Below are 14,802 nucleotides of genomic sequence, written 5' to 3'. Positions count from 1 at the left end.
GAGCTAATTTGAGCAATCTTTCCAAATATGTTATTTTTGAAAAAGAGTCTATTACAGATTATTGAAAAACCAATTCGCGCCTAAAACATACAAAAGTATTTTATAAAAGCGAGGATCATTAAATCAAACCTTAATTATTTTGTTAAACAAACTACTTGTCAACTATAATAATTCAATATGTTTCTTTAGACTAGAAACTATATCGCCTTGCAAGATTTCATTAAAATCGCCAAGATAAAATTTTAACAATCAATTCGAAAAACGACCCGACTGATCTTTTACCAAAACTAATCAGCACGTTCCCAATCGATATCTTTACAATTGTAAGACGATTTTTGCACTTTTTTGCTAATTCTAAAGAAAAACAGCTGGCCGATTGTCTCACAAAAGTAAGTTCCAGTTTCATCGAGTTTGCTTTTAAATTTTTGAATTGTTTATCCGTTTTTGATAAACGTCGACTAAAAAGTTAAACACATTCAGAATGACTGGAAACGTTCAGAAAACAAAATTAGCAAGTCGGATTTTTTGGTAAAAACGTGAATTTCTCTTTCGGAAAGTTAATAAAATCTGATTAGTTGACTAATCTGTAATAATTATATCAGTAAATTGGTCTTTTGCCAGTACTGAAACCAGATTAATATTTAAAGCTGTTTTAATAAATAATTTTCAAAAAGTTACAATTGACCATACTCCAAATTTAAAATAAACCATTCCAACATCTTTATGATTTGTTTAAAACCATCATTTTAGAATAAGATAATACAATTTGGTAATAAAAAATTCTTTTCACAATTTTATTGCCAATAATAATATTAAATCGGCATTAGGAACTAAAGACGTGCACCTACTAGCTCGAAAATATATACGATGAATTTTAAAGAATATTATAAAATTTTATAAATAAGAAATATATATATATATATATATATATATATATATATATATATATATTATAACCGTCTATTTTATAAAGACATTTATTAATCGTTATGTTAAATTGTTTTATAGCTAAATGTTAAAAGACAACCAGGATACCCAACTATTGGGTTATTAGTTGTGATGCCTCAAATTAGAATTTTTGATATAATTATTTTCAGTAATGCTTGGTAGAGCTAATTTCAATGCAAGCATTATTATGATTTGTATCAAATAAAAGAGGATCTCACTAAAAGCGGAAATTAAACTCGGAACCTTGCGATTGCAAGACCAAAGCCTTTATTACCGCGCCACGAACGCTTTTTGTGTATAAGACATGCTTGAGCACTACGTGTTTTGTCTATTTATTGACAATTTTGTATGCATAACTGTATAACATTTCTACAGGCTTTGGTTTATCGCATTGGCTAGTTCAACTGAACAACCAATCAACTTACCTATCGGTTATACACTACCTACTTGTATATTAAATTTTAAATAATTCATATTTTTCAGACTTAAAAGTTTTACTCATTTGAACTATATAAACGAATTTTCAAGAAAGGAATTCATGTTATTGAGTTATTCATGTTATATACATAACGCGGCGTCGTAAACAATAAGCATTAACCAAACAAAATAAGATATAGAAAATTTAAAATCAGTCGATACTCATCATATTACAATTATTTTCATGATTTTGCACCGAAATACCCAAGTACTAAAGTTATGAAGTACTACATGAGATCCCAAGTACATAATGTAACAGATACGAGGTCTGTTCAAAAAGTACCCGGAATTTTCGTTTTTTCAAAAAAATATTTATTTATTCGTCTACATTAATGTGGTCCCCTTCAAAGTAGTCCCCCCCAGATATAATACACTTATGCCAGCGTTTTTTCCAATTTTCGAAGCACCCTTGATATTCACTTTTTTATATGTCCTTGAGCACTCTCAGCGATTCGGCCTTTATTTCTTCAATCAAGGAAAACCGCCGTCCTTTCATGGGTCTCTTCAACTTTGGGAATAGGAAAAAGTCACACGGAGCCATATCTGGTGAATATGGAGGTTGGGGCATGACTACGGTATTGTTTTTGGCCAAAAAATTACGAACAAGCAACGACGAGTGAGCAGGTGCGTTATCGTGGTGCAACAGCCATGAATTGTTTTTCCATAAATCGGAGCGTTTTTTTCGGATTGCTTCACGCAAACGTCGCATCACTTCAAGGTAATACTCCTTATTAACCGTACGACCTTGTGGTAAGAACTCTTCATGCACTATGCCGTTATAATCAAAGAAAACAGTAAGCAAAACCTTGACATTCGATCGAACTTGACGTGCTTTTTTCGGTCTTGGCTCACCTGGGCTCTTCCATTGGGACGATTGGGCTTTGGTTTCGACATCATAACGTACACCCATGTTTCATCACCAGTTATGACGCTTCAAGCAAACTTGGATCGTTGTTGACGTCATTTAACAGCTCTTGAGCGATGTTCATGCGATTGCTTTTTTGGTCAAAATTTAGCAGTTTTGGAATGAATTTTGCTGCCACACTCGTTTCATGCCCAAAACATTTGAAAAAATGTTATGACATGAGCCAATTGATATGCCAACTTCATCAGCAACTTCTCTAATTGTGATTCGGCGATCATTCATAACCATTTTTCCACTTCTTTCACATTTTATCGTTTGTTGACGTGCTGGGTCGACCGGAGCGTTCGTCATCTTCAACGTCTTCGCGGCCATCTTGGAACGCTTATATACTCACTAAACACTTGTTTTTTTTCATAGTTTTTTTCAGACTCACCATAGGCTTTTTGTAACATTTTTGTAACATTTCACACACTTTGTTACACTTTATTTCATTTTTTACGCAAAATTTAATACAAATTCTTTGACTTTTCAATTCTTCCATTGTAAAAATCGCCGAGCTCAGAAAAACACGTCGAACCTTAGCGACTACCACAGACAAAGTAAACAGTGAATATAGCTGAAAATTTCATCATACTTTAGGGGCATGTATACCAACACAATAAAAAAAACACAATAAAAAAAAATTTTGACAATCAGACACTCCAGACCCGCGAAATTTAAAAATTCCGGGTACTTTTTGAACACACCTCGTACATTAGTATGGGCGCTAAGAGCTTGTTGTAACATTTTTTTTAAATGAATATATCTTGAGATACACAATATATTTGTGCGAAATGAAGATGGGTAGTTGCTGTAACTATTCCTGCATCGAATCAAGTAAGAATAATTTCACAACTGTTGTTCGTAGTTTCGCAATGAATCTATTTCTAGAAAAAAAAATGCGACGTTACAATTTACCTCGTGTTTGGGGCTAGTTATAACATCTACCGGGGCAAATAGTAACGACAAAAAAGACAGTAATAACTCTGATAAATCATTTCCTTATTAAATATAAGGATGACTTTTTCAAGTAATTTTTTTCATAAATAAACGCAAACTATAATTAATACAAATAAAATATATAATGCCTTTTGTAATATAAATTTTTATCATAAATCAACGTATACAACACTTATTATCATAATAAAAGTTAAAGATATAGTTTCTTCTCGAACACAATTTACATGTGCCCACATCTTACAAACTCTATTTTCCACCCAATCTATTCCACATGAATTTGTTAATAATTCTTGTATGTTACAACTAGCCCCAAGGTTTTGTTTCAATTAACTCCAGGTGTGATTTTGCTCAAGATAACTATTTAAACGATTTAGCAATCACAAAATTTACACATTATCAAAGATTGATAAATTTGAAACAAAATAAGATATATAAAATTTGAAATTAGTCGATAATATAATAATAATGCAAACCGAAATATTACGATTGATCAAATTTATATTACCCGACAAAAATGACGGACCTGCGCAGTTATGTATATTGCGTCGGCAGTAACTATGGCAATATTATGCTGGACGATTTACATGTCCAATCAAAACAAACAAAAAAATATAGTCCAAGATCCTATTGAAAAACGCCTGTTACTAATTACAGTTACAGATAGCCCCTAGTTCCCTTACCTCAGAATATAAGGACGTAAGAACCAAGCTGTTTAAGAATAAAAATACATAATTACCTATGAATAAGTACATTACTTCTGCATATTCACCTATGTACCCGAGTTACCATAACATAAGTACGTTCGTACAAAAGTACAAAAGTTTCAACATACATAAGCATCAAACTGCATTAGTACTAAACTACATAAGTCGATAATCGAGAAAAACTAGTAGTGCATGGAATTGTGCCTCAGGGTAAATTGAAGGTATTGAATGTACCGTACCTTAATATATATTATACATTCAAAAAATAAGAATAATCAACAAAAATTGATCATTAATAACATTTGTTTTTGCATGGAATTGTGCCTGGCAAATTGCTGAAACGTACCATACCTTAATTCTACATTCGAGAAATAAGAATAATCAACAAAAATTGATCATTAATAACATTTGTTTTAAATATAGCGATCGCATTATATTAATGATTTATAAAAAGGCATTCAATAAAATAAAATAAATTAGGCCGAAAAAAGTAAAACTATTTACAATGGATACGAAGCGCATGGTCGTTCGCGCGTCAAGCAATACGACAATACAAGTGGTCTTACGTAACTAATTCTAATTGTAAGACCGCATATAAACATGTTTTACTGTTATCTATTTGGTTTGTTAGTTGAAGAAATAATTGTACGATCAACCCTTCGATAACGCGGTGAGTGCATACCGTTTAATATGGAAACAATCCACGACAAATCGTAGTGCGTTCTATGGAAACATCCGTTGTTGTAAGAAACTCAGTTGTAAGAAACAAATCATTGCAATTGTACTACGTTATAAGGAAGACTAATAAATTCGAAAGACATGATAAATTATAAATGGTTATTATTGAATGGGAGAAATCATATGAAAATATGATAATAAATGAAATAAAAGCCGAACTATAATACTATTTCAATTTTTTTAAAAATCATGCAGATTATTTATAGCATTCTGAGAAAGAGCTCTGAAACTACTAAGACCGATGTTGTAGACAACTATGATATAACCTGGCAAGTTTATACAAACATTGTAATAAATAAAAAATAATAAGCAAACTTACATTTAAACCTCCTACACCAATATTTATTTAGTAAACAGTCGCAGTTGGAGTACCGTGTCACCTGTAAGAACCGTCTTTCAGTTCAGCTCCGTTTAGTATGGAAGCCGCGTCCCCTGAGAGTTGATGACTGCATGATAAAACTCCAAAAATGTAACACTCATTTATCACACACAGTTTTAAGGAGCCAAGTACAATCCTTAATCCCACTAACATGAAACTGTACTGGTTCCTCCGAGACCTCAAACATGCGACGACGACGGGTGCGTATGGCGCCACCATAGTTTTCCCTACAAAACGCAACAACGAGCTGGCTCGACCATTGACATAATATCAACAAACATAGACCAACAATGGTGCACTATATAGATAAGAACTTCGGTTGGTAAACAAACCATTTGTAGATGTATCAAAATATCGATATAGTAGATGCAACTGCCCTCTTTTGGTGTATTTGATTTTAAGTCCTATCCATTCTATAATCAAAATAGTCCTGTCTATAATATGTATTTGAAAACACTTTGGCAATTGAGTTAGCAGATCTTGTAAGCAATAATAAAAGTACCAAGAATGGTGCACCGTATATTTAAGAACTTCGGTTGGCAAACAAACCATTTGAAGATGTATCAAAATATCGATATAGTAGATACAACAGCCCTCTTTTGGTGTAGTTGATTTTAAGTCATATCTATAATATTTTTTTGAAAACACTTTGGCAACTGATTTGGCGGTATCTTGTGAGGAATAAAATTGACACCCAAATGATCTGTCAATATTTTTTTCATATGAATATTATGTAAATATCACCCGATTATTAACAACTAGCTGTACGTACGATTTCGTTCGCATGGAATTTTTGAAAATAGTTGATAGTTTTTTGTCATTTTTAAATTAACTGCTTACTATTTTCGGTTTTTTTTTTATTAGCTTTATTGAGAAAATTTCTTTATATAACATATTTGGCTTTTCTCAGGCTCTTTGAGAGATTTGACTTTTTTTAATCATTACTAATGAGTGTACATTTAAAACAATTAACTAGTGGTGCGTGGCATTATGCCTTAAGGCAGATTTATTTAATTTGGAAATTGATTTAAAGTGATTGTTATTATACATTATTCATTTTTGTTTTTTATTCATTATTTTTGTAATGTGAAATTATTGTACGGAAAGTTCCTGCAATTTGCCTCAAAGTATAATGTCATGCACCACTAATTATTTTCCTATATGAGCAAAACTATAAAAAATTAATAATTTCACTAAATATAGTAATTGAAGTGCTTTAGAAGTAGGTGCGGATTTCTTCGTAACAGAAAAAACCTTAATTCATTCTAACAACCTTAATAAATAAATTTATTTCAGTACTTGTGTTGCATGGCATCGTGCCTTAAGGCAAATTGGACAAAATTTGTACGTATCGTTAAAATATGATAATTTGTTGTGCATATGTTTAACGATCATTTTTACCGCCAAATGACATTTTTATTGGATGTCCAAAATCGCTAGACCTGCCTTCCTAAAAATTTCACCAATTCTTCATTCCATCAATACAAGTAAATGTATTAGAATTTTTTTAAATTGGATGCTTCTTTCGCTCAAAAACTAAATTGCCCTTTTGTGCCCCGTATTTTCGAAACGTCTGGTCCAGTCTTTGCCAAAAACTAATCAGCACGTTTCCTTATCAATAGAAATCGAATGTTTTTTGGATCATTCAAATCGATTGATCCGTGTTATCAAAATTGTCAACAAAAATTGTATCCATACAAACACACGCACACGCACATACACATATACATCCACTTTTTCGGTATGCCAAAATATTCAGAAGATCTTAAAACGTAATATGCAAAAATTTCATTTGCGATTACTATATCTCATCTTAGGGAAGTTAATGAACTTGAATTTGAAAAATATACAATATTCTACTTTTTAGATGTATAATGTATAACTAGTCATGCACGACATAAGCTTTTGGTCTATTTTTGGTCAATAACTTTGTTTGTGTAACTATACTAATCTAACTTGCTACGATGTTAATTAAAAACTAATTACATTTTGTCGGTGCATTGTTTTATTTCAATGACTGGTACAGCTAGGCAAGCATCAACAAGCTATCGAGGCACTTAAATTTAAAATGTTAAATAATTATGCATTTTTCATATCGGAAAAGTTTGATCATTTGAACTATATGTATTAACAAATTTTAAAGCATGAAGCATTACAAGATGTGTAACACGACGAATGCTAATCACTCGGATACCAGAACATATTAAAATTATTTTCACGCATTGTACTCTAGCATTTAATGGAGAATACAAGGAAGCAATTTTATAAATACTATCATTTTTAATTCGCATATATTGGAAGACCAGTGATGAAGTAATTGAGACAAGCTAAGGTGGCTGCTTGTTCCTGGCTCTGGCAATCGTTGCACTTCCTTGAATTGGATCTTCTAGAATTCATTTCACTCGATTGCAAAGCAAATGTATTTAAAGCAAATTCTGTTATAATAGCACGTTTAACTGCTCCCGCGAGACTTATTCATGAGGTATTCCAATCACTTTCGCTGAACGCTCTCCAACATTTTATACACTTTATGTTGATAAACTGATAGAACCTGGATGTGAACGTATTACTTAATCAGTTACAAAATAACGTTCGAATATATTAATATGCTGTCAAAATAGATCATAAGAACACTTTAGAATGTACTTCACATTAAAATTATATTTGAAAGTTTCGGCGATCGGTAACAGATTCTCATTTCGTTTACGTGATCTGTTTGAGAGGTGTCGGGAATTTTGTGATTTTGCAAAAAAAAACAACATTTACTTCAATTATCATTGGAACGGCAATTAGAACTTAAGTGCCTTATCCTATTTCAAGTAAAAGCCAATGTCACTGCAGCATGACAACAGACTGCCCGAGGTAGATATCAACCTTGGGACATCTGATTTAAATTTCATAGCTCTAACCACTAATCCACGGAGACCATTGGAAAAAAATATCTAATTTGACTTCGACTCATTAAAATTCACCTTGGGTATGATAATTTTACACCCTTTTTATTTTATTCCAGGCCCTCTGGGACGAGACAGAATTTATGAGCATTAGAATTACATAGGTACCAAAAAAATTAACCAAAAATATGCCAAAAAGAAAATATTTCAAATATATAAAAAATTAAAACAAATTTATACAACAATTACTTACATTAAAATATAATCACCCCCAATTAATGAACGTGATTGTTCCAAATCTGTTTAAATTAATGATCTTAAAGAATTTTCAATTCTGGCATTATTCCAAAAATAGATTTTTATTACCAGTTAAAAGAACACATTTTACAATAAAATGGTTGATATAGATAAAAATTGTAAAATAATGAGAGAAAAAAACTGTCGCATTATAATTTTAGTCAATGATGATATTCAATTATAATTTGATGAAATATAAGCACAGAAAGATTACAAACAAAGATTGGTCTTTAGTAAAGATCGGCCGGGCCGTTTCTTAATAATTAAATGTTGAAAATAAAATCGATGATTTTGATGAAACTTTGTATAACGATAGATTTTATAGTCTGAAATAATATATTAAAATATTACAGACTTACGATAAGCGGTTAAATTATAAAAATGCATCAATGGTTAAAATTTTGTCGCGTTTAAGCGGTTCTAACCTCGAAGCATATGAACGTTCCGTGTTTCATACGTAGCTACTGATTACAGTTTAAGTCCACACTTAAATCATTTTTAGAACTCAAAATGAATGAAACGAAATGAGGTAACCAAATTAATTTAATTTATGCAAATACATATATTATAAGTAGATGTGTTCCAAACAATTTATTTAAGAACAAAAATTTTATTTTTGAAATAAATAGCTGAATTTCCTTAAATAAATAAACTATACCGTTTTTCTATTTTGGATATTCTTCTCAAACACTAAAAAATTTTTATATTCAATTTCGAACAAATCGAAATTCTAGCTATTTATTAAAGAAATAAACATGTTTTTATTCTTTTTAACATCATCAGTTTTTGTATGAGGTAGGGCGGGGCTAGTTGAGCGAATTTTTACTTAAACGGATGTAGCTACTCAATGAAAAGTCTCAATAAATTGTTATTGAGGATGGATTTGTTGTTTATCGCTTAACAAAAGTGTCAATAGTATTTTTTGGTAATAAGTAAAGTTGAAGAGCTACAGCAAAAAGTCAAGTATGCTGTAGGTGGAGCAAGTTGAGCACTAAGAAAGTATAATGAAACCATAGGATTAATGTCGACTAGTGATGAAATGAAATAACTTTTCAATAATCAGTTCTATATTTATAGTCCTTATTGACAGAGAAAACAAAACTTATTGTAATTTTCTTTGAATAATTAACCGAAAGTAGAATCAACAAAACAATACCGTATCTTAAGAATAATTTTACCATTATATTCAGTCTTTTTGTTTAAAATCATTATTTTTTATATTATTACTCATAGACTTAGCTTAAATCTTGAAAATAATAATTAATTTTTGGAAGTTAATGGTAATTATCTTAGTGACAGAACAAGTTTAGCAACTATGCTCAACTAACCCCAACTCGGAATTTTAAAATAAAAGTGAGTTTATGAAAAAACCGTGAGAATTATACCCAGAATTTTTGTGCATATTAAAAGTACGATAATTATATGGAAGATTAACATTTACCTGATTAAAAACAAATAGCATTTGACTAATCGTGATGATGTTACGCCCTCTAAGAAATTAATCATACATTTCAACATCAAATTTAAACACCTTCAGCATATATATATATATATATATATATATATATATATATGTATGTATGTATATATATATATATATATTATTTTTGTATGTTCTGATCAATCAATTCTAATTGAATTGTTTTTGAAGCATTGAAATCGGTTGAACAATTCTCGCGTGAACGTGACATAATAATTGTATCAAAACAAACACAACTACATTCATTCTGTAAGACACCATTAGGTGAAAGTTATAAATCGTAATATTAATTTATAATCATTATAAATTTTTAGTCAACTTATAAGAACTTAAAATAACGTTGAATCTCCGGTATTTTTATAAGAACCCAATACATTGCTCATAGTTTCCAAACTATGAGAAGTCTCATAACAACAGAATATGTTTTGCAAAGTTCGGTATTAGATAATCTTGTCACACAAAGCTCAATATGCAGATAGATAGAGCCAAAGTTTGATTGGTTTGGGCGGCTTACATTCGTATCACGGCAAATATCTAGTAAATTTCAAATAATACAATATTGAAACGTGTGAAATCGTCATCCGACATCTAATAAGACCAATGTAACGTCAATAGCTAAAGTTTCTCAGAAAATAACTAGTAGTAGATGGTGTTGTGTCATAAAACAATTAGCTACACCCTCCATTTGCAAACCAATTATTATATAATAGAAATATTGAAAAAAAATGCATATACAAATTTAAAAATGGTTGAAGATTTTTGAATTTTTTGGAATACTTGCAGAAAATCTTGCATCTAGTCATAGCGCTGAGGTCTAATTTTCAAATATTATTGCTTTTTTCTTGATTTTCAAGAGAATCTCTAAGTTCCCGGTTCAAACTCGCGTTTTGAACGACCTGATATCAAACAATGTTAATATCCACTTATATTTGAAAATACAGATCATTACTGCATCAAGTTAAAAACTTATCATCGCCATTAAATTAAATGAAATCAGAGAAGAGTATTTCAAAATACAAAAAACTACCATTGAGTTGCCTTCTAAAATGGTCATAGTTTAAAGGTATCATCACAACACCTCTTAAGAAGTTATTTTGGTCAAAATCTTCAAAAAATATATTTTTTTATATTTTCAAAAATTCAAAAATATATGTGCGAAAAAGGACATCATAATTTAAATTATTTTCGTATACGTAGTAGTTTCACCAGGATAATCCTCCTTTGTTTTCTTCCTCCGTGAAACATTAAACGCGTTTTTCTCGAAACTTACTTTTTCGATAACGATACCCACGATTTCTCAACTTCTACTCGACCGATTTACTTGCAATTTTCACAGAGCCTCCTATGAACTACGCTCATCCGCAAATTACGGTCTTAACTATTTTTTTAATTCGAGAATATGAGAAAAAGTTGTAAAAAAAATATTTTTTATCAGACAGTCGTTACTTTGTGAAAAAAAGATTATAACTTGTCTGTAGTTGATACGATTACGACATTATTCTGGATTAGGAATATATATCTTTTTTTTCTTCAGATTATTTGAAGGGCTAAATCCCACTTTATCACTTTCTAGTATTAAAACGTTGTAACTATTTTTAGTATTGATTTTTAACTTCCCGTAGGGCAAGTTATAGTAATCGCAAAAAAATCGAAAATGAAAATTTTTGCATTTTTCGACGTTTCAAAGGTTTCTGAATATTTTGGCATACCTTAGAAAAAATGGATGTATGTGTGTGTGTGTGTGTGTGTGTGTGTGTGCGTGTGTGTATGTATGTGCGGATACAAATTTTCGTCGACGATTTCGGGAAGACCGATCAACCGATTTGAATAATTCAAAAAACATTCGATTCATATTGATAAGGAGACGTGCTGATTAGTTTTTGGCGAAGTCAGGTCTAGCCGTTCCGAAGATACGGGGCAAAAAGTGCAGAAAACGGTAACTCAGTTTTTAAGAGAATGGAGCGTCCGATTTTAATAATTCAAAAAACATTTTACTTGTATTGACAAGGTGAAGAACCGATCAAAGTTTCATAAAGGCAGGTCTAGCGGTTTCGGAGATCTAATGAAAAAAGTAAAAAAACTAGCTGTAAGTGGAATTCTGTCTTAAGGCAATTTTTTTCGAAGTAAATTTTTTTCAAAAATGTTAATCGTTTTTAAAAAAATAATAATTTTTGGTACGGGAAGTTCCAGCAATTTGCCTTAAGGCACGATGCCTCAATTGCCTTAAGACAGAATTCCACTTACAGCTAGTTTGATGTATTTTTAAAACATTAATTTATAGCTTTTAACAAAACGTGTAATAAAAATATTACTTGCCGTTTTTATGGCGCTTTAAAAATCGCATAAAATTTAAGCCTCTAGATCAGAATACCCACCCTTAAGTGTTGATTACAATTTAAAAAAAAAAAATTTATTTCTTTACGTATTTTTATCAAAAATACTAATATATTTTTCAGTGCATTATATAATAAATGTATAAAAATAAAGATAAGAGAAATATGCAAAAAATCATTTTTAGTTTAAAAAAACTATTTAGAAACGTATCAATAATAATTTCAATGATTTATATAAAATAAACTTAAAAACGATTAACTTATATTTTTTTCCATTTTGTTTTAGAACTTCGTCATTGATTACTGCTATCTCTGCTGCAATAAATTTATTTTATAGTACTTCATATCATATTTATTCCTATTTTATTATTTTTGCTATCATTTATTTTGCTAGCTACTTCAATTCTTGTGCATTAACGCAAGCAAAAAACAATTAGCAACAGATACGATACTAGCTTATGTATAAGATATAATAATAACGTGTACTACTGCCCTGAGGCAGGTCCGAGAGCTGTGTTAAAGTCCAATCACGAAAAAAGAGTGTGAGAGATGATTTTCCTTTGCCATTTCACAACGCAGTGCTCGAAATGGGCTTTTTCAATTAGAAACGTATTTTTGACCTTTATTTTCAAGCGAAAACGGACAACGCTACTACACGATATCAGGTCTTCCAGGGCGGGATTCAAACTCACGACTCTGTCCACACGAGTCGGTGAGCTTAACCATTACACCATGAAACACACTAATGTTATTCACACGCACAGACATATAGGAAGGGAAAGGCGGAGCGCAAAGATCCAATTTGACTTTGAGCAAGTATATTGTGAAAACCAAACCAATTATATCACAAATAACACATATCAAACAAACAACTATATGACTACGTTCAGTAAAACTCATAGCCAATTCGTCATTGTAGATATGTGTTTCTTAGCAAAATTTCTCATCTGTCTTTCTTTGCCAATGGGCGGGGGAAGTAAGGTGCAAACAGATCCAAAACCTTTTTTTTAAACTTTGAATTGATTTTACGAAATAATAGCTAGAATATTCAAACGATGCAAAACATAAATTTCATGGGCATATTTGTTACATAGACAACACTGTTTATAACCTTGATCTGGTACTTCGTCAGGAATATTCATCAGCAGAGTTGGAATAACTTAATTTATTATATTTCTTATAAAATTGTTTTTTTTTTAACTCGATTTACATCTTTATGTACTATTTTTAATTGTTTACGCCTTTGCCAGGGAAAAGGATTAATTGGTACTTTTCACCCCATCTGCATTTCACGTTATTATAGAGGTTATATAAGAACATCTGTTAAATTTAACTTAAAATTAACATCTCATAAAACAATTAAATAACGTATTCTTAAAAATTATGGTAAGGTCTCGTAAACTAAGCAACAATGCTCAAAACCAAAAAAACAAAAACGGAAGAAAATACTTTTGTTATAAATTTTTAAACATGGCTATTTATATAATTCATTTGATTTGAGGCGATGGCTTATTATACATATTTTGCCCTCTGCTTTCAAATATTGTCGAAAAATTCCTAACCTTACTTGTTTTTTTAGATATTGTTAGTGGGCTTTTTTACCCGCGGACCTTCAAGCCCCGCTCCACTCCATAAATATATACATATTGTATATATATATACATAAATATATATATATATATATATATATACATATATATATACATATATATATATATACATATATATATACATATATATATATACATATATATATATACATATATATATACATATATATATATATATATATATATATATATATATATATATATGTATATATATATTAGGGTGGTCCTTAAAATGGTCATTTTCAAATTTTCTTGCTCCCAGGGGCTCAAATGGTTCCAAATTGATAAAAAACAATTCTCTGAAAGTTTTAGCTCTTAATATTAACGTTTATATAGAGCGCAATTCAATCAAAGTTCGTATGGAAAAAGCATGGAAAAAATTTTGAAAATTAAAAAAAAAATGTTTTAGGTATAACTTAGCGACAAATGAATGAGTTTTATTCATTTATTTGTTCGCTAAATTACATCTATAAAACATTTTTAAAATTTTTGATATATATATATATATATATATATATATATATATATTAGGGTGGTCTTTAATATGGACATTGTCGAATTTGCTTGCACCCAAGGGCTCAAATGGTTCCAAGTGCGTAATTCAATCAAACTTCGTATGGAAATAGCATGGAAAAATTTTTGAAAATAAAAAATTTTTTTTTAGATATAACTTAGCGACAAATGAATTAAAAGTAAAAATTCGTGTCAATTTTCATTGAAAATTCGACGCTCTGCAAAATTTTTGAAAAATTTTTCATGCTATTTCCATATAAAACTTTGATTTAATTGCGCTCTATCTAAACAATAGTATTAAGAGCTAAAACTTTCAGAGAATTGTTTTTTATCAATTTGGAGCCATTTGAGCCTTTGGGAGCAAGAAAATTCAAAAATGTCCATTTTAAGGACCACCCTAATATATATATATATATATATATATATATATATATAGTACATGTATGTGTGTGTGGATATTCTCGCGATTGATTATATCAATTGACTTTCCGCTTCGAGTCAATACAAATAAATCATCGCAAGCAACCTGAGCAAATGAAAACAATAAAAACAATTTCATCGAAAA

The 14,802-nt window shown here is 30.3% G+C and overlaps 1 long non-coding RNA gene across 1 annotated transcript in view; it reads right to left on the bottom strand.

The window, feature by feature from the left end:
• The window catches only part of LOC113376581, a 53,599-nt gene extending 48,257 nt beyond the window's left edge, over positions 1-5,342 (bottom strand). The window contains exon 1 of the long non-coding RNA XR_003367043.1: positions 5,051-5,342. This is a non-coding gene — a long non-coding RNA (uncharacterized LOC113376581). The remainder of the gene's footprint in view (positions 1-5,050) is intronic.
• Between the last annotated feature and the right edge of the window lie 9,460 nt (positions 5,343-14,802).

Source organism: Ctenocephalides felis, unplaced genomic scaffold (genome assembly GCF_003426905.1).
Source record: "Ctenocephalides felis isolate EL2017-DRISC unplaced genomic scaffold, ASM342690v1 CF-g0.4_SCAFFOLD_01886, whole genome shotgun sequence".
NCBI lineage: Eukaryota > Metazoa > Arthropoda > Insecta > Siphonaptera > Pulicidae > Ctenocephalides > Ctenocephalides felis.
The sequence above is the reverse complement of the archived record's forward strand: the minus strand, read 5'-3'. Positions and strand labels throughout refer to the sequence as shown.